Source organism: Phyllobates terribilis, unplaced genomic scaffold, assembly GCF_046119375.1.
Source record: "Phyllobates terribilis strain yellow unplaced genomic scaffold, ASM4611937v1 Scaffold_41__1_contigs__length_11206878, whole genome shotgun sequence".
Classification (NCBI taxonomy): Eukaryota; Metazoa; Chordata; class Amphibia; order Anura; family Dendrobatidae; genus Phyllobates; species Phyllobates terribilis.
Window position 1 is genome coordinate 9,013,854 of NW_027362801.1, and position 19,101 is coordinate 9,032,954.

Genomic DNA, 19,101 nt, shown 5'->3' on the forward strand with positions numbered 1-19,101 from the left:
ACGCCAGGAGTGTTCCAAATGTGCGTGGGTAGAATATATATCCCACGGGGGTAAAATTGAAAAGAGTTGAAAAAATTTTTTTTTGGACTTAGTCATTTTTTCAGCGTTTATCAGACTTTCAGATAGGGGAAATGTCAGTGAGCGTTCCGATTTCAGTTCCAGAGCGATTCGCCCGATGAGTCCTTCATATTTAATCGTTTTCAGCCAATTTTCTTAATTTTTAAAAATTTCACTTTTTTGTGAAAATATCCATTAAATCAGGGAATAATATGTGTGAGGGTAAGCCAGGAGAGTTCCAAATGTGTGTGGGTAGAATATATATCCCATGGGGGTAAAATTGAAAAAAGTTGAAAAATTTTTTTTGGGGGACTTAGTCATTTTTCCGCCATTTATCAGACATTCAGATAGGGGAAATGTCAGTGAGCGTTCCGATTTCAGTTCCAGAGCGATTCTCCCGATGAGTCGTTCATATTTAGTCGTTTTCAGCCAATTTTCTAAATTTTTGAAAATTTTACTTTTTTGTGAAAATATCCACTAAATGAGGGAATAATATGTGTGAGGGTAACCCAGGAGAGTTCCAAATGTGTGTGGGTAGAATATATATCCCACGGGGGTAAAATTGAAAAAAGTTGAAAAAAAATTTTTTTTGGACTTAGTCATTTTTCCGGCTTTTATCAGACTTTCAGATAGAGGAAATGTCAGTGAGCGTTCCGATTTCAGTTCCAGAGCGATTCGCCCGATGAGTCCTTCATATTTAATCGTTTTCAGCCAATTTTCTAAATTTTTGAAAATTTCACTTTTTTGTGAAAATATCCACTAAATGAGGGAATAATATGTGTGAGGGTACCCCAGGAGAGTTCCAAATGTGTGTGGATAGAATACATATCCCACGGGGGTAAAATTGAAAAAAGTTGAAAAAAAATGTTTTTTGGACTTAGTCATTTTTCCGGCGTTTATCAGACTTTCAGATAGGGGAAATGTCAGTGAGCGTTCTGATTTCAGTTCCAGAGCGATTCGCCCGATGAGTCCTTCATATTTAGTTGTTTTCAGCCAATTTTCTGAATTTTTAAAAATTTTACTTTTTTGTGAAAATATCCACTAAATGAGGGAATAATATGTGTGAGGGTACCCCAGGAGAGTTCCAAATGTGTGTGGGTAGAATATATATCTCACGGGGGTAAAATTGAAAAAAGGTGAAAAAAAATTTTTTCGGACTGTCATTTTTCCGGTGTTTATCAGACTTTCAGATAGGGAAAATGTCAGTGAGCGTTCCGATTTCAGTTCCAGAGCGTTTCGCCCAATGAGTCCTTCATATTTAGTCGTTTTCAGCCAATTTTCAGAATTTTTGAAAATTTCACTTTTTTGTGAAAATATCCACTAAATGAGGGAATAATATGTGTGAGGATACCCCAGGAGAGTTCCAAATGTGTGTGGGTAGATTATATATTGCACGGGGGTAAAATTGAAAAAAGGTGAAAAAAAATTTTTTTTAGACTTAGTCATTTTTTCAGCGTTTATCAGACTTTCAGGTAGGGGAAATGTCAGTGAGCGTTCCGATTTCAGTTCCAGCGCGATTCGCCCGATGAGTCCTTCATATTCAGTAGTTTTCAGCCAATTTTCTGAATTTTTGAAAATTTCACTTTTTTGTGAAAATATCCAATAAATGAGGGAATAATATGTGTGAGGGTACCCCAGGAGAGTTCCAAATGTGTGTGGGTAGAATATATATCTCACGGGGGTAAAATTGAAAAGAGTTGAAAAAATTTTTTTTTGGACTTAGTCATTTTTTCGGCGTTTATCAGATTTTCAGATAGGGGAAATGTCAGTGAGCGTTCTGATTTCAGTTCCAGAGCGATTCGCCCGATGAGTCCTTCATATTTAGTTGTTTTCAGCCAATTTTCTGAATGTTTAAAAATTTCACTTTTTGTGAAAATATCCACTAAATGAGGGAATAATATGTGTGAGGGTACCCCAGGGGAGTTCCAAATGTGTGTGGGTAGATTATATATCCCACGGGAGTAAAATTGAAAAAAGGTGAAAATAAATTTTTTTTAGACTTAGTAATTTTTCCGGCGTTCATCAGACTTTCAGATAGGGGAAATGTCAGTGAGCATTCCGATTTCAGTTCCAGAGCGATTCTCCCGATGAGTCCTTCATATTTAGTCGTTGTCAGCCAATTTTCTGAATTTTTGAAAATGTCACTTTTTTGTGAAAATATCCACTAAATGAGGGAAAAATATGTGTGAGGGTACCCCAGGAGAGTTCCAAATGTGTGTGGGTAGAATATATATCCCACGGGGGTAAAATTGAAAAAAGTTGAAAAAAAATTTTTTTGGAACTTAGTCATTTTTCCGGCGTTTATCAGAGTTTCAGATAGGGGAAATGTCAGTGAGCATTCCGATTTCAGTTCCAGAGCGATTCGCCCGATGAGTTCTTCATATTTAGTCATTTTCAGCCAATTTTCTGAATTTTTGAAAATGTCACTTTTTTGTGAAAATATGCACTAAATGAGGGAATAATATGTGTGAGAGTACACCAGGAGAGTTCCAAATGTGTGTGGGTAGAATATACATCCCACGGGGGTAAAATTGAAAAAAGTTGAAAATTTATTTTTTTTCGACTTAGTCATTTTTCCGGCGTTTATCAGAGTTTCAGATAGGGGAAATGTCAGTGAGCATTCCGATTTCAGTTCCAGAGCGATTCGCCCGATGAGTCCTTCATATTTAGTCGTTTTCAGCCAATTTTCTGAATTTTTGAAAATGTCACTTTTTTGTGAAAATATGCACTAAATGAGGGAATAATATGTGTGAGGGTACCCCAGGAGAGTTCCAAATGTGTGTGGGTAGAATATATATCCCACGGGGGTAAAATTGAAAAAAGTTGAAATATTTTTTTTTTCAACTTACTCATTTATCCGGCGTTTATCAGACTTTCAGATAGCGGAAATGTCAGTGAGCATTCCGATTTCAGTTCCAGAGCGATTCTCCCGATGAGTCCTTCATATTTAGTCGTTTTCAGCCAATTTTCAGAATTTTTTAAAATTTCACTTTTTTGTGAAAATATCCACTAAATGAGGGAATAATATGTGTGAGGGTACCCCAGGAGAGTTCCAAATGTGTGTGGGTAGAATATATATCTCACGGGGGTAAAATTGAAAAAAGGTGAAAAAAATTTTTTTTGGACTGTCATTTTTCCGGTGTTTATCAGACTTTCAGATAGGGAAAATGTCAGTGAGCGTTCCGATTTCAGTTCCAGAGCGATTTGCCCAATGAGTCCTTCATATTTAGTCATTTTCAGCAAATTTTCAGGATTTTTGAAAATTTCACTTTTTTTTGTAAAAATATCCACTAAATGAGGGAATAATATGTGTGAGGATACCCCAGGAGAGTTCCAAATGTGTGTGGGTAGATTATATATTGCACGGGGGTAAAATTGAAAAAAGGTGAAAAAAAATTTTTTTTAGACTTAGTCATTTTTTCAGCGTTTATCAGACTTTCAGGTAGGGGAAATGTCAGTGAGCGTTCCGATTTCAGTTCCAGCGCGATTCGCCCGATGAGTCCTTCATATTCAGTAGTTTTCAGCCAATTTTCTGAATTTTTGAAAATTTCACTTTTTTGTGAAAATATCCAATAAATGAGGGAATAATATGTGTGAGGGTACCCCAGGAGAGTTCCAAATGTGTGTGGGTAGAATATATATCTCACGGGGGTAAAATTGAAAAGAGTTGAAAAAATTTTTTTTTGGACTTAGTCATTTTTTCGGCGTTTATCAGATTTTCAGATAGGGGAAATGTCAGTGAGCGTTCTGATTTCAGTTCCAGAGCGATTCTCCCGATGAGTCCTTCATATTTAGTCGTTGTCAGCCAATTTTCTGAATTTTTGAAAATGTCACTTTTTTGTGAAAATATCCACTAAATGAGGGAAAAATATGTGTGAGGGTACCCCAGGAGAGTTCCAAATGTGTGTGGGTAGAATATATATCCCACGGGGGTAAAATTGAAAAAAGTTGAAAATTTATTTTTTTTCGACTTAGTCATTTTTCCGGCGTTTATCAGAGTTTCAGATAGGGGAAATGTCAGTGAGCATTCCGATTTCAGTTCCAGAGCGATTCGCCCGATGAGTCCTTCATATTTAGTCGTTTTCAGCCAATTTTCTGAATTTTTGAAAATGTCACTTTTTTGTGAAAATATGCACTAAATGAGGGAATAATATGTGTGAGGGTACCCCAGGAGAGTTCCAAATGTGTGTGGGTAGAATATATATCCCACGGGGGTAAAATTGAAAAAAGTTGAAATATTTTTTTTTTCAACTTACTCATTTATCCGGCGTTTATCAGACTTTCAGATAGCGGAAATGTCAGTGAGCATTCCGATTTCAGTTCCAGAGCGATTCTCCCGATGAGTCCTTCATATTTAGTCGTTTTCAGCCAATTTTCAGAATTTTTTAAAATTTCACTTTTTTGTGAAAATATCCACTAAATGAGGGAATAATATGTGTGAGGGTACCCCAGGAGAGTTCCAAATGTGTGTGGGTAGAATATATATCCCACGGGGTAAAATTGAAAAAAGTTGAAAAAAATTTTTTTTGGGACTTAGTCATTTTTCCGGCGTTTATCAGACTTTCAGATAGGGGAAATGTCAGTGAGCGTTCAGATTTCAGTTCCAGAGCGATTCGCCCGATGAGTCCTTCATATTTAGTCGTTTTCAGCCAATTTTCGGGAATTTTTGAAAATGTCACTTTTATGTGAAAATATGCACTAAATGAGGGAATAATATGTGTGAAGGTACCCCAGGAGAGTTCCAAAAGTGTGGGTAGAATATATATCCACAGAGGAAAAAATGAAAAAAGTTGAAAAATTTTTTTGGAGGGACTTAGTCATTTTTCCGGCGTTTATCAGACATTCAGATAGGTGAAATGTCAGTGAGCGTTCCGATTTCAGTTCCAGAGCGATTCTCCCGATGAGTCGTTCATATTTAGTCGTTTTCAGACAATTTTCTAAATTTTTGAAAATTTCACTTTTTTGTGAAAATATCCACTAAATGAGGGAATAATATGTGTGAGGGTACCCCAGGAGAGTTCCAAATGTGTTTGGGTAGAATATATATCCCACGGGGGTAAAATTGAAAAAAGTTGAAAAATATTTTTTTTGGGACTTAGTCATTTTTACGGCGTTTATCTGACTTTCAGATAGGGGAAATGTCAGTGAGCATTCTGATTTCAGTTCCAGAGCGATTCTCCCGATGAGTCCTTCATATTTAGTCGTTGTCAGCCAATTTTCTGAATTTTTGAAAATGTCACTTTTTTGTGAAATTATCCACTAAATGAGGGAATAATATGTGTGAGAGTACCCCAGGAGAGTTCCAAATGTGTGTGGGTAGAATATACATCCCACGGGGGTAAAATTGAAAAAAGTTGAAAATTTTTTTTTTTTCGACTTAGTCATTTTTCCGGCGTTTATCAGAGTTTCAGATAGGGGAAATGTCAGTGAGCATTCCGATTTCAGTTCCAGAGCGATTCGCCCGATGAGTACTTCATATTTAGTCGTTTTCAGCCAATTTTCAGAATTTTTGAAAATGTCACTTTTTTGTGAAAATATGCACTAAATGAGGGAATAATATGTGTGAGGGTACCCCAGGAGAGTTCCAAATGTGTGTGGGTAGAATATATATCCCACGGGGGTAAAATTGAAAAAAGTTGAAATATTTTTTTTTTCGACTTACTCATTTATCCGGCGTTTATCAGACTTTCAGATAGGGGAAATGTCAGTGAGCATTCCGATTTCAGTTCCAGAGCGATTCTCCCGATCAGTCCTTCATATTTAGTCGTTGTCAGCCAATTTTCTGAATTTTTAAAAATTTCACTTTTTTGTGAAAATATCCACTAAATGAGGGAATAATATGTGTGAGGGTACCCCAGGAGAGTTCCAAATGTGTGTGGGTAGAATATATATCCCACGGGGGTAAAATTGAAAAAAGTAAAAAAAAAATGTTTTTTGGACTTAGTAATTTTTCCGGCGTTTATCAGACTTTCAGATAGGGGAAATGTCAGTGAGCATTCCGATTTCAGTTCCAGAGCGATTCTCCCGATGAGTCCTTCATATTTAGTCGTTGTCAGCCAATTTTCTGAATTTTTGAAAATGTCACTTTTTTGTGAAAATATCCACTAAATGAGGGAATAATATGTGTGAGGGTACCCCAGGAGAGTTCCAAATGTGTGTGGGTAGAATATATATCCCACGGGGGTAAAATTGAAAAAAGTTGAAAAAAAATTTTTTTGGAACTTAGTCATTTTTCCGGCGTTTATCAGAGTTTCAGATAGGGGAAATGTCAGTGAGCTTTCCGATTTCAGTTCCAGAGCGATTCGCCCGATGAGTTCTTCATATTTAGTCATTTTCAGCCAATTTTCTGAATTTTTGAAAATGTCACTTTTTTGTGAAAATTTGCACTAAATGAGGGAATAATATGTGTGAGAGTACACCAGGAGAGTTCCAAATGTGTGTGGGTAGAATATACATCCCACGGGGGTAAAATTGAAAAAAGTTGAAAATTTATTTTTTTTCAACTTAGTCATTTTTCCGGCGTTTATCAGAGTTTCAGATAGGGGAAATGTCAGTGAGCGTTCCGATTTCAGTTCCAGAGCGATTTGCCCGATGAGTCCTTCATATTTAGTCATTTTCAGCCAATTTTCTGAATTTTTGAAAATTTCACTTTTTTGTGAAAATATCCACTAAATGAGGGAATAATATGTGTGAGGGTACGCCAGGAGTGTTCCAAATGTGCGTGGGTAGAATATATATCCCACGGGGGTAAAATTGAAAAGAGTTGAAAATATTTTTTTTTGGACTTAGTCATTTTTTCAGCGTTTATCAGACTTTCAGATAGGGGAAATGTCAGTGAGCGTTCCGAATTCAGTACCAGAGCGATTCGCCCGATGAGTCCTTCATATTTAATCGTTTTCAGCCAATTTTCTTAATTTTTAAAAATTTCACTTTTTTGTGAAAATATCCATTAAATCAGGGAATAATATGTGTGAGGGTAAGCCAGGAGAGTTCCAAATGTGTGTGGGTAGAATATATATCCCATGGGGGTAAAATTGAAAAAAGTTGAAAAATTTTTTTTGGGGGACTTAGTCATTTTTCCGCCATTTATCAGACATTCAGATAGGGGAAATGTCAGTGAGCGTTCCGATTTCAGTTCCAGAGCGATTCTCCCGATGAGTCGTTCATATTTAGTCGTTTTCAGCCAATTTTCTAAATTTTTGAAAATTTCACTTTTTTGTGAAAATATCCACTAAATGAGGGAATAATATGTGTGAGGGTACCCCAGGAGAGTTCCAAATGTGTTTGGGTAGAATATATATCCCACGGGGGTAAAATTGAAAAAAGTTGAAAAAAAATGTTTTTTGGACTTAGTCATTTTTCCGTCGTTTATCAGACTTTCAGATAGGGGAAATGTCAGTGAGCGTTCCGATTTCAGTTCCAGAGCGATTCGCCCGATGATTCCTTCATATATTTAGTCATTTTCAGCCAATTTTCTGAATTTTTGAAAATTTCACTTTTTTGTGAAAATATCCACTAAATGAGGGAATAATATGTGTGAGGGTACGCCAGGAGTGTTCCAAATGTGCGTGGGTAGAATATATATCCCACGGGGGTAAAATTGAAAAGAGTTGAAAAAATTTTTTTTTGGACTTAGTCATTTTTTCAGCGTTTATCAGACTTTCAGATAGGGGAAATGTCAGTGAGCATTCCGATTTCAGTTCCAGAGCGATTCGCCCGATGAGTCCTCCATATTTAGTCGTTTTCAGCCAATTTTCTGAATTTTTAAAAATTTTACTTTTTTGTGAAAATATCCACTAAATGAGGGAATAATATGTGTGAGGGTACCCCAGGAGAGTTCCAAATGTGTGTGGGTAGAATATATATCTCACGGGGGTAAAATTGAAAAAAGGTGAAAAAAAATTTTTTTGGACTGTCATTTTTCCGGTGTTTATCAGACTTTCAGATAGGGAAAATGTCAGTGAGCGTTCCGATTTCAGTTCCAGAGCGATTCGCCCAATGAGTCCTTCATATTTAGTCGTTTTCAGCAAATTTTCAGAATTTTTGAAAATTTCACTTTTTTGTGAAAATATCCACTAAATGAGGGAATAATATGTGTGAGGATACCCCAGGAGAGTTCCAAATGTGTGTGGGTAGATTATATATTGCACGTGGGTAAAATTGAAAAAAGGTGAAAAAAAATTTTTTTTAGACTTAGTCATTTTTTCAGCGTTTATCAGACTTTCAGATAGGGGAAATGTCAGTGAGCGTTCCGATTTCAGTTCCAGCGCGATTCGCCCGATGAGTCCTTCATATTCAGTAGTTTTCAGCCAATTTTCTGAATTTTTGAAAATTTCACTTTTTTGTGAAAATATCCAATAAATGAGGGAATAATATGTGTGAGGGTACCCCAGGAGAGTTCCAAATGTGTGTGGGTAGAATATATATCCCACGGGGGTAAAATTGAAAAAAAGTTGAAATTTTTTTTTTTCGACTTACTCATTTATCCGGCGTTTATCAGACTTTCAGATAGGGGAAATGTCAGTGAGCATTCCGATTTCAGTTCCAGAGCGATTCTCCCGATGAGTCCTTCATATTTAGTTGTTTGCATCCAATTTTCTGAATTTCTGAAAATTTCACGTTTTTGTGAAAATATCCACTAAATGAGGGAATAATATGTGTGAGGGTACCACAGGAGAGTTCCAAAAGTGTGGGTAGAATATATATCCACAGAGGAAAAAATGAAAAAAGTTGAAAAATCTTTTTGGGGGGACTTAGTCATTTTTCCGCCGTTTATCAGACTTTCAGATAGGGGAAATGTCAGTGAGCGTTCCGATTTCAGTTCCAGAGCGATTCGCCCGATGAGTCTTTCATATTTAGTCGTTTTCAGCCAATTTTCAGAATTTTTAAAAATGTCACTTTTTTGTGAAAATATCCACTAAATGAGGGAATAATATGTGTGAGGGTACCCCAGGAGAGTTCCAAATGTTTGTGGGTAGAATATATATCCCACGGGGGTAAAATTGAAAAAAGTTTAAAAAAATTTTTTTTTGGACTTGGTCATTTTTTCAGCGTTTATCAGACTTTCAGATAGGGGAAATGTCAGTGAGCGTTCCGATTTCAGTTCCAGAGCGATTCGCCCGATGAGTACATCATATTTAGTCGTTTTCAGCCAATTTTCAGAATTTTTGAAAATGTCACTTTTTTGTGAAAATATCCACTAAATGAGGGAATAATATGTGTGAGGGTACCCCAGGAGAGTTCCAAATGTGTGTGGATAGAATATATATCCCACGGGGGTAAAATTGAAAAAAGTTGAAGAAAAATTTTTTTTTTGGACTTTGTCATTTTTTCGGCTTTTATCAGACTTTCAGATAGGGGAAATGTCAGTGAGTATTCTGATTTCAGTTCCAGAGCGATTCTCCCGATGAGTCCTTCATATTTAGTCGTTGTCAGCCAATTTTCAGAATTTTTGAAAATGTCACTTTTTTGTGAAAATATCCACTAAATGAGGGAATAATATGTGTGAGGGTACCCTAGGAGAATTCCAAATGTGTGTGGGTAGAATATATATCCCACGGGGGTAAAATTGAAAAAAGTTGAAAATTTTTTTTTTTTCGACTTAGTCATTTTTCCGGCGTTTATCTGACTTTCAGATAGGGGAAATGTCAGTGAGCGTTCCGATTTCAGTTCCAGAGCGATTCGCCCGATGAGTCTTTCATATTTAGTCGTTTTCAGCCAATTTTCAGAATTTTTAAAAATGTCACTTTTTTGTGAAAATATCCACTAAATGAGGGAATAATATGTGTGAGGGTACCCCAGGAGAGTTCCAAATGTTTGTGGGTAGAATATATATCCCACGGGGGTAAAATTGAAAAAAGTTTAAAAAAATTTTTTTTTGGACTTGGTCATTTTTTCAGCGTTTATCAGACTTTCAGATAGGGGAAATGTCAGTGAGCGTTCCGATTTCAGTTCCAGAGCGATTCGCCCGATGAGTACATCATATTTAGTCGTTTTCAGCCAATTTTCAGAATTTTTGAAAATGTCACTTTTTTGTGAAAATATCCACTAAATGAGGGAATAATATGTGTGAGGGTACCCCAGGAGAGTTCCAAATGTGTGTGGATAGAATATATATCCCACGGGGGTAAAATTGAAAAAAGTTGAAGAAAAATTTTTTTTTTGGACTTTGTCATTTTTTCGGCTTTTATCAGACTTTCAGATAGGGGAAATGTCAGTGAGTATTCTGATTTCAGTTCCAGAGCGATTCTCCCGATGAGTCCTTCATATTTAGTCGTTGTCAGCCAATTTTCAGAATTTTTGAAAATGTCACTTTTTTGTGAAAATATCCACTAAATGAGGGAATAATATGTGTGAGGGTACCCTAGGAGAATTCCAAATGTGTGTGGGTAGAATATATATCCCACGGGGGTAAAATTGAAAAAAGTTGAAAATTTTTTTTTTTTCGACTTAGTCATTTTTCCGGCGTTTATCTGACTTTCAGATAGGGGAAATGTCAGTGAGCATTCCGATTTCAGTTCCAGAGCGATTCTCCCGATGAGTCCTTCATATTTAGTCGTTGTGAGCCAATTTTCTGAATTTTTGAAAATGTCACTTTTTTTGTGAAAATATCCACTAAATGAGGGAATAATATGTGTGAGGGTACCGCAGGAGAGTTCCAAATGTGTGTGGGTAGAATATATATCCCACGGGGGTAAAATTGAAAAAAAGTTGAAATTTTTTTTTTTCGACTTACTCATTTATCCGGCGTTTATCAGACTTTCAGATAGGGGAAATGTCAGTGAGCATTCCGATTTCAGTTCCAGAGCGATTCTCCCGATGAGTCCTTCATATTTAGTTGTTTGCATCCAATTTTCTGAATTTCTGAAAATTTCACTTTTTTGTGAAAATATCCACTAAATGAGGGAATAATATGTGTGAGGGTACCACAGGAGAGTTCCAAAAGTGTGGGTAGAATATATATCCACAGAGGAAAAAATGAAAAAAGTTGAAAAATCTTTTTGGGGGGACTTAGTCATTTTTCCGCCGTTTATCAGACTTTCAGATAGGGGAAATGTCAGTGAGCGTTCCGATTTCAGTTCCAGAGCGATTCGCCCGATGAGTCTTTCATATTTAGTCGTTTTCAGCCAATTTTCAGAATTTTTAAAAATGTCACTTTTTTGTGAAAATATCCACTAAATGAGGGAATAATATGTGTGAGGGTACCCCAGGAGAGTTCCAAATGTTTGTGGGTAGAATATATATCCCACGGGGGTAAAATTGAAAAAAGTTTAAAAAAATTTTTTTTTGGACTTGGTCATTTTTTCAGCGTTTATCAGACTTTCAGATAGGGGAAATGTCAGTGAGCGTTCCGATTTCAGTTCCAGAGCGATTCGCCCGATGAGTACATCATATTTAGTCGTTTTCAGCCAATTTTCAGAATTTTTGAAAATGTCACTTTTTTGTGAAAATATCCACTAAATGAGGGAATAATATGTGTGAGGGTACCCCAGGAGAGTTCCAAATGTGTGTGGATAGAATATATATCCCACGGGGGTAAAATTGAAAAAAGTTGAAGAAAAATTTTTTTTTTGGACTTTGTCATTTTTTCGGCTTTTATCAGACTTTCAGATAGGGGAAATGTCAGTGAGCATTCTGATTTCAGTTCCAGAGCGATTCTCCCGATGAGTCCTTCATATTTAGTCGTTGTCAGCCAATTTTCTGAATTTTTGAAAATGTCACTTTTTTGTGAAAATATCCACTAAATGAGGGAATAATATGTGTGAGGGTACCCTAGGAGAATTCCAAATGTGTGTGGGTAGAATATATATCCCACGGGGGTAAAATTGAAAAAAGTTGAAAATTTTTTTTTTTCGACTTAGTCATTTTTCCGGCGTTTATCTGACTTTCAGATAGGGGAAATGTCAGTGAGCATTCCGATTTCAGTTCCAGAGCGATTCTCCCGATGAGTCCTTCATATTTAGTCGTTGTCAGCCAATTTTCTGAATTTTTGAAAATGTCACTTTTTTTGTGAAAATATCCACTAAATGAGGGAATAATATGTGTGAGGGTACCGCAGGAGAGTTCCAAATGTGTGTGGGTAGAATATATATCCCACGGGGGTAAAATTAAAAAAAAGTTGAAATTTTTTTTTTTCGACTTACTCATTTATCCGGCGTTTATCAGACTTTCAGATAGGGGAAATGTCAGTGAGCATTCCGATTTCAGTTCCAGAGCGATTCTACCGATGAGTCCTTCATATTTAGTTGTTTGCATCCAATTTTCTGAATTTCTGAAAATTTCACTTTTTTGTGAAAATATCCACTAAATGAGGGAATAATATGTGTGAGGGTACCACAGGAGAGTTCCAAAAGTGTGGGTAGAATATATATCCACAGAGGAAAAAATGAAAAAAGTTGAAAAATCTTTTTGGGGGGACTTAGTCATTTTTCCGCCGTTTATCAGACTTTCAGATAGGGGAAATGTCAGTGAGCGTTCCGATTTCAGTTCCAGAGCGATTCGCCCGATGAGTCTTTCATATTTAGTCGTTTTCAGCCAATTTTCAGAATTTTTAAAAATGTCACTTTTTTGTGAAAATATCCACTAAATGAGGGAATAATATGTGTGAGGGTACCCCAGGAGAGTTCCAAATGTGTGTGGATAGAATATATATCCCACGGGGGTAAAATTGAAAAAAGTTGAAGAAAAATTTTTTTTTTGGACTTTGTCATTTTTTCGGCTTTTATCAGACTTTCAGATAGGGGAAATGTCAGTGAGCATTCTGATTTCAGTTCCAGAGCGATTCTCCCGATGAGTCCTTCATATTTAGTCGTTGTCAGCCAATTTTCTGAATTTTTGAAAATGTCACTTTTTTGTGAAAATATCCACTAAATGAGGGAATAATATGTGTGAGGGTACCCTAGGAGAATTCCAAATGTGTGTGGGTAGAATATATATCCCACGGGGGTAAAATTGAAAAAACCTGAAAAATAATTTTTTTTTGGACTTTGTCATTTTTTCGGCATTTATCAGACTTTCAGATAGGGGAAATATCAGTGAGCGTTCCTATTTCAGTTCCAGAGCGATTTGCCCGATGAGTCCTTCATATTTAGTCGTTTTCAGCCAATTTTCGGAATTTTTGAAAATTTCACTTTTTTGTGAAAATATCCACTAAATGAGGGAATAATATGTGTGAGGGTACCCCAGGAGAGATCCAAAAGTGTGGGTAGAATATATATCCACAGAGGAAAAAATGAAAAAAGTTGAAAAAATTTTTTTAGGGGACTTAGTCATTTTTCCGGCGTTTATCAGACATTCAGATAGTGGAAATGTCAGTGAGCATTCCGATTTCAGTTCCAGAGCGATTCTCCCGATGAGTCCTTCATATTTAATCGTCAGCCAATTTTCTGAATTTTTGAAAATGTCACTTTTTTGTAAAAATATCCACTAAATGAGGGAATAATATGTGTGAGGGTACCCCAGGAGAGTTCCAAATGTGTGTGGGTAGAATATATATCCCACGGGGGTAAAATTTAAAAAAGTTGAAAAATTTTTTTTTTTCGACTAAGTCATTTTTCCGGCGTTTATCCTATTTTCAGATAGAGGAAATGTCAGTGAGCATTCCGATTTCAGTTCCAGAGCGATTCTCCCGATGAGTCCTTCATATTTAGTCGTTGTCAGCCAATTTTCAGAATTTTTGAAAATGTCACTTTTTTGTGAAAATATCCACTAAATGAGGGAATAATATGTGTGAGGGTACCCCAGGAGAGTTCCAAATGTGTGTGGGTAGAATATATATCCCACGGGGGTAAAATTGAAAAAAGTTGAAAAAAAAATTATTTTGGACTTAGTCATTTTTCCGCCGTTTATCAGACTTTCAGAAAAGGGAAATGTCAGTGAGCGTTCCGATTTCAGTTCCAGAGCGATTCGCCCGATGAGTCCTTCATATTTAGTCGCTTTCAGCCAATTTTCTGAATTTTTGAAAATTTCACTTTTTTGTCAAAATATCCACTAAGTGAGGGAATAATATGTGTGAGGGTACCCCAGGAGAGTTCCAAATGTGTGTGGATAGAATATATATCCCACGGGGGTAAAATTGAAAAAACTTGAAAAAAAAATTTTTTTTGGACTTTGTCATTTTTTTGGCGTTTATCAGACTTTCATATAGGGGAAATGTCAGTGAGTGTTCCGATTTCAGTTCCAGAGCGATTCGCCCGATGAGTCCTTCATATTTAGTCGTTTTCAGCCAATTTTCTGAATTTTTGAAAATTTCACTTTTTTGTGAAAATATCCACTCAATGAGGGAATAATATGTGTGAGGGTACCCCAGGAGAGTTCCAAATGTTTGTGGGTAGAATATATATCCCACGGGGGTAAAATTGAAAAAAGTTGAAAAAATATTTTTTTTCGACTTAGTCATTTTTCCGGCGTTTATCAGACTTTCAGAAAAGGGAAATGTCAGTGAGCATTCCGATTTCAGTTCCAGAGCGATTTGCCCGATGAGTCCTTCATATTTAGTCGCTTTCAGCCAATTTTCTGAATTTTTGAAAATTTCACTTTTTTGTCAAAATATCCACTAAGTGAGGGAATAATATGTGTGAGGGTACCCCAGGAGAGTTCCAAATGTGTGTGGATAGAATATATATCCCACGGGGGTAAAATTGAAAAAACCTGAAAAATAATTTTTTTTTGGACTTACTCATTTTTTCGGCGTTTATCAGACTTTCAGATAGGGGAAATATCAGTGAGCGTTCCGATTTCAGTTCCAGAGCGATTTGCCCGATGAGTCCTTCATATTTAGTCGTTTTCAGCCAATTTTCGGAATTTTTGAAAATTTCACTTTTTTGTGAAAATATCCACTAAATGAGGGAATAATATGTGTGAGGGTACCCCAGGAGAGATCCAAAAGTGTGGGTAGAATATATATCCACAGAGGAAAAAATGAAAAAAGTTGAAAAAATTTTTTTAGGGGACTTAGTCATTTTTCCGGCGTTTATCAGACATTCAGATAGTGGAAATGTCAGTGAGCATTCCGATTTCAGTTCCAGAGCGATTCTCCCGATGAGTCCTTCATATTTAATCGTCAGCCAATTTTCTGAATTTTTGAAAATGTCACTTTTTTGTAAAAATATCCACTAAATGAGGGAATAATATGTGTGAGGGTACCCCAGGAGAGTTCCAAATGTGTGTGGGTAGAATATATATCCCACGGGGGTAAAATTTAAAAAAGTTGAAAAATTTTTTTTTTTCGACTAAGTCATTTTTCCGGCGTTTATCCTATTTTCAGATAGAGGAAATGTCAGTGAGCATTCCGATTTCAGTTCCAGAGCGATTCTCCCGATGAGTCCTTCATATTTAGTTGTTGTCAGCCAAGTTTCAGAATTTTTGAAAATGTCACTTTTTTGTGAAAATATCCACTAAATGAGGGAATAATATGTGTGAGGGTACCCCAGGAGAGTTCCAAATGTGTGTGGGTAGAATATATATCCCACGGGGGTAAAATTGAAAAAAGTTAAAAAAAAAATTTTTTTGGACTTAGTCATTTTTCCGGCGTTTATCAGACTTTCAGATAGGGGAAATGTCAGTGAGCGTTCCGATTTCAGTACCAGGGCGATTCGCCCGATGAGTCCTTCATATTTACTCGTTTTCAGCCAATTTTCAGAATTTTTGAAAATGTCACTTTTTTGTGAAAATATGCACTAAATGAGGGAATAATATGTGTGAGAGTACCCCAGGAGAGTTCCAAATGTGTGTGGATAGAATATATATCCCACGGGGGTAAAATTGAAAAAACCTGAAAAATAATTTTTTTTTGGACTTTGTAATTTTTTCGGCGTTTATCAGACTTTCAGATAGGGGAAATATCAGTGAGCGTTCCGATTTCAGTTCCAGAGCGCTTTGCCCGATGAGTCCTTCATATTTAGTCGTTTTCAGCCAATTTTCGGAATTTTTGAAAATTTCACTTTTTTGTGAAAATATCCACTAAATGAGGGAATAATATGTGTGAGGGTACCCCAGGAGAGATCCAAAAGTGTGGGTAGAATATATATCCACAGAGGAAAAAATGAAAAAAGTTGAAAAAATTTTTTTAGGGGACTTAGTCATTTTTCCGGCGTTTATCAGACATTCATATAGTGGAAATGTCAGTGAGCATTCCGATTTCAGTTCCAGAGCGATTCTCCCGATGAGTCCTTCATATTTAATCGTCAGCCAATTTTCTGAATTTTTGAAAATGTCACTTTTTTGTAAAAATATCCACTAAGTGAGGGAATAATATGTGTGAGGGTACCCCAGGAGAGTTCCAAATGTGTGTGAGTAGAATATACATCCCACGGGGGTAAAATTGAAAAAAGTTGAAAAAATATTTTTTTTCGACTTAGTCATTTTTCCGGCGTTTATCAGACTTTCAGATAGGGGAAATGTCAGTGAGCGTTCCGATTTCAGTTCCAGAGCGATTCGCCCAATGAGTCCTTCATATTTAGTAGCTTTCAGCCAATTTTCTGAATTTTTGAAAATTTCACTTTTTTGTCAAAATATCCACTAAGTGAGGGAATAATATGTGTGAGGGTACCCCAGGAGAGTTCCAAATGTGTGTGGGTAGAATATATATCCCACGGGGGTAAAATTGAAAAAAGTTGAAAAAAAATTTTTTTTTTGGACTTTGTCATTTTTTTGGCGTTTATCAGACTTTCATATAGGGGAAATGTCAGTGAGTGTTCCGATTTCAGTTCCAGAGCGTTTCGCCCGATGAGTCCTTCATATTTAGTCGTTTTCAGCCAATTTTCTGAATTTTTGAAAATTTCACTTTTTTGTCAAAATATCCACTAAGTGAGGGAATAATATGTGTGAGGGTACCCCAGGAGAGTTCCAAATGTGTGTGGATAGAATATATATCCCACGGGGGTAAAATTGAAAAAAGTTGAAAAAAATTTTTTTTTTTGGACTTTGTCATTTTTTCGGCGTTTATCAGACTTTCAGATAGGGGAAATGTCAGTGAGCGTTCCGATTTCAGTTCCAGAGCGATTTGCCCGATGAGTCCTTCATATTTACTCGTTTTCAGCCAATTTTCAGAATTTTTGAAAATGTCACTTTTTTGTGAAAATATGCACTAAATGAGGGAATAATATGTGTGAGAGTACATCAGGAGAGTTCCAAATGTGTGTGAGTAGAATATACATCCCACGGGGGTAAAATTGAAAAAAGTTGAAAAAATATTTTTTTTCGACTTAGTCATTTTTCCGGCGTTTATCAGACTTTCAGATAGGGGAAATGTCAGTGAGCGTTCCGATTTCAGTTCCAGAGCGATTCGCCCAATGAGTCCTTCATATTTAGTAGCTTTCAGCCAATTTTCAGAATTTTTGAAAATTTCACTTTTTTGTCAAAATATCCACTAAGTGAGGGAATAATATGTGTGAGGGTACCCCAGGAGAGTTCCAAATGTGTGTGGGTAGAATATATATCCCACGGGGGTAAAATTGAAAAAAGTTGAAAAAAAATTTTTTTTTGGACTTTGTCATTTTTTTGGCGTTTATCAGACTTTCATATAGGGGAAATGTCAGTGAGTGTTCCGATTTCAGTTCCAGAGCGTTTCGCCCGATGAGTCCTTCATATTTAGTCGTTTTCAGCCAATTTTCTGAATTTTTGAAAATTTCACTTTTTTGTCAAAATATCCACTAAGTGAGGGAATAATATGTGTGAGGGTACCCCAGGAGAGTTCCAAATGTGTGTGGATAGAATATATATCCCACGGGGGTAAAATTGAAAAAACCTGAAAAATAATTTTTTTTTGGACTGTGTCATTTTTTCGGCGTTTATCAGACTTTCAGATAGGGGAAATATCAGTGAGCGTTCCGATTTCAGTTCCAGAGCGATTTGCCCGATGAGTCCTTCATATTTAGTCGTTTTCAGCCAATTTTCGGAATTTTTGAAAATTTCACTTTTTTGTGAAAATATCCACTAAATGAGGGAATAATATGTGTGAGGGTACCCCAGGAGAGATCCAAAAGTGTGGGTAGAATATATATCCACAGAGGAAAAAATGAAAAAAGTTGAAAAAAATTTTTTAGGGGACTTAGTCATTTTTCCGGCGTTTATCAGACATTCAGATAGTGGAAATGTCAGTGAGCATTCTGATTTCAGTTCCAGAGCGATTCTCCCGATGAGTCCTTCATATTTAATCGTCAGCCAATTTTCTTAATTTTTGAAAATGTCACTTTTTTGTAAAAATATCCACTAAATGAGGGAATAATATGTGTGAGGGTACCCCAGGAGAGTTCCAAATGTGTGTGGGTAGAATATATATCCCACGGGGGTAAAATTTAAAAAAGTTGAAAAATTTTTTTTTTTCGACTAAGTCATTTTTCCGTCGTTTATCAGATTTTCAGATAGAGGAAATGTCAGTGAGCATTCCGATTTCAGTTCCAGAGCGATTCTCCCGATGAGTCCTTCATATTTAGTCGTAGTCAGCCAATTTTCAGAATTTTTGAAAATGTCACTTTTTTGTGAAAATATCCACTAAATGAGGGAATAATATGTGTGAGGGTACCCCAGGAGAGTTCCAAATGTGTGTGGGTAGAATATATATCCCACGGGGTTAAAATTGAAAAAAGTTGAAAAAAAAATGTTTTGGACTTAGTCATTTTTCCGGCGTTTATCAGACTTTCAGATAGGGGAAATGTCAGTGAGCATTCCGATTTCAGTTCCAGAGCGATTCTCCCGATGAGTCCTTCATATTTAATCGTCAGCCAATTTTCTGAATTTTTTAAAATTTCACTTTTTTGTAAAAATATCCACTAAATGAGGGAATGATATGTGTTAGAGTACCCCAGGAGAGTTCCAAATGTGTGTGGGTAGAATATATATCCCACGGGGTTAAAATTGAAAAAAGTTGAAAAAAAATTTTTTTGGACTTTCAGAATGGGGAAATGTCAGTGAGCGTTTCGATTTCAGTTCCAGAGCGATTCGCCCGATGAGTCCTTCATATTTAGTCGTTTTCAGCCAATTTTCTGAATTTTTGAAAATTTCACTTTTTTGTGAAAATATCCACTAAATGAGGGAATAATATGT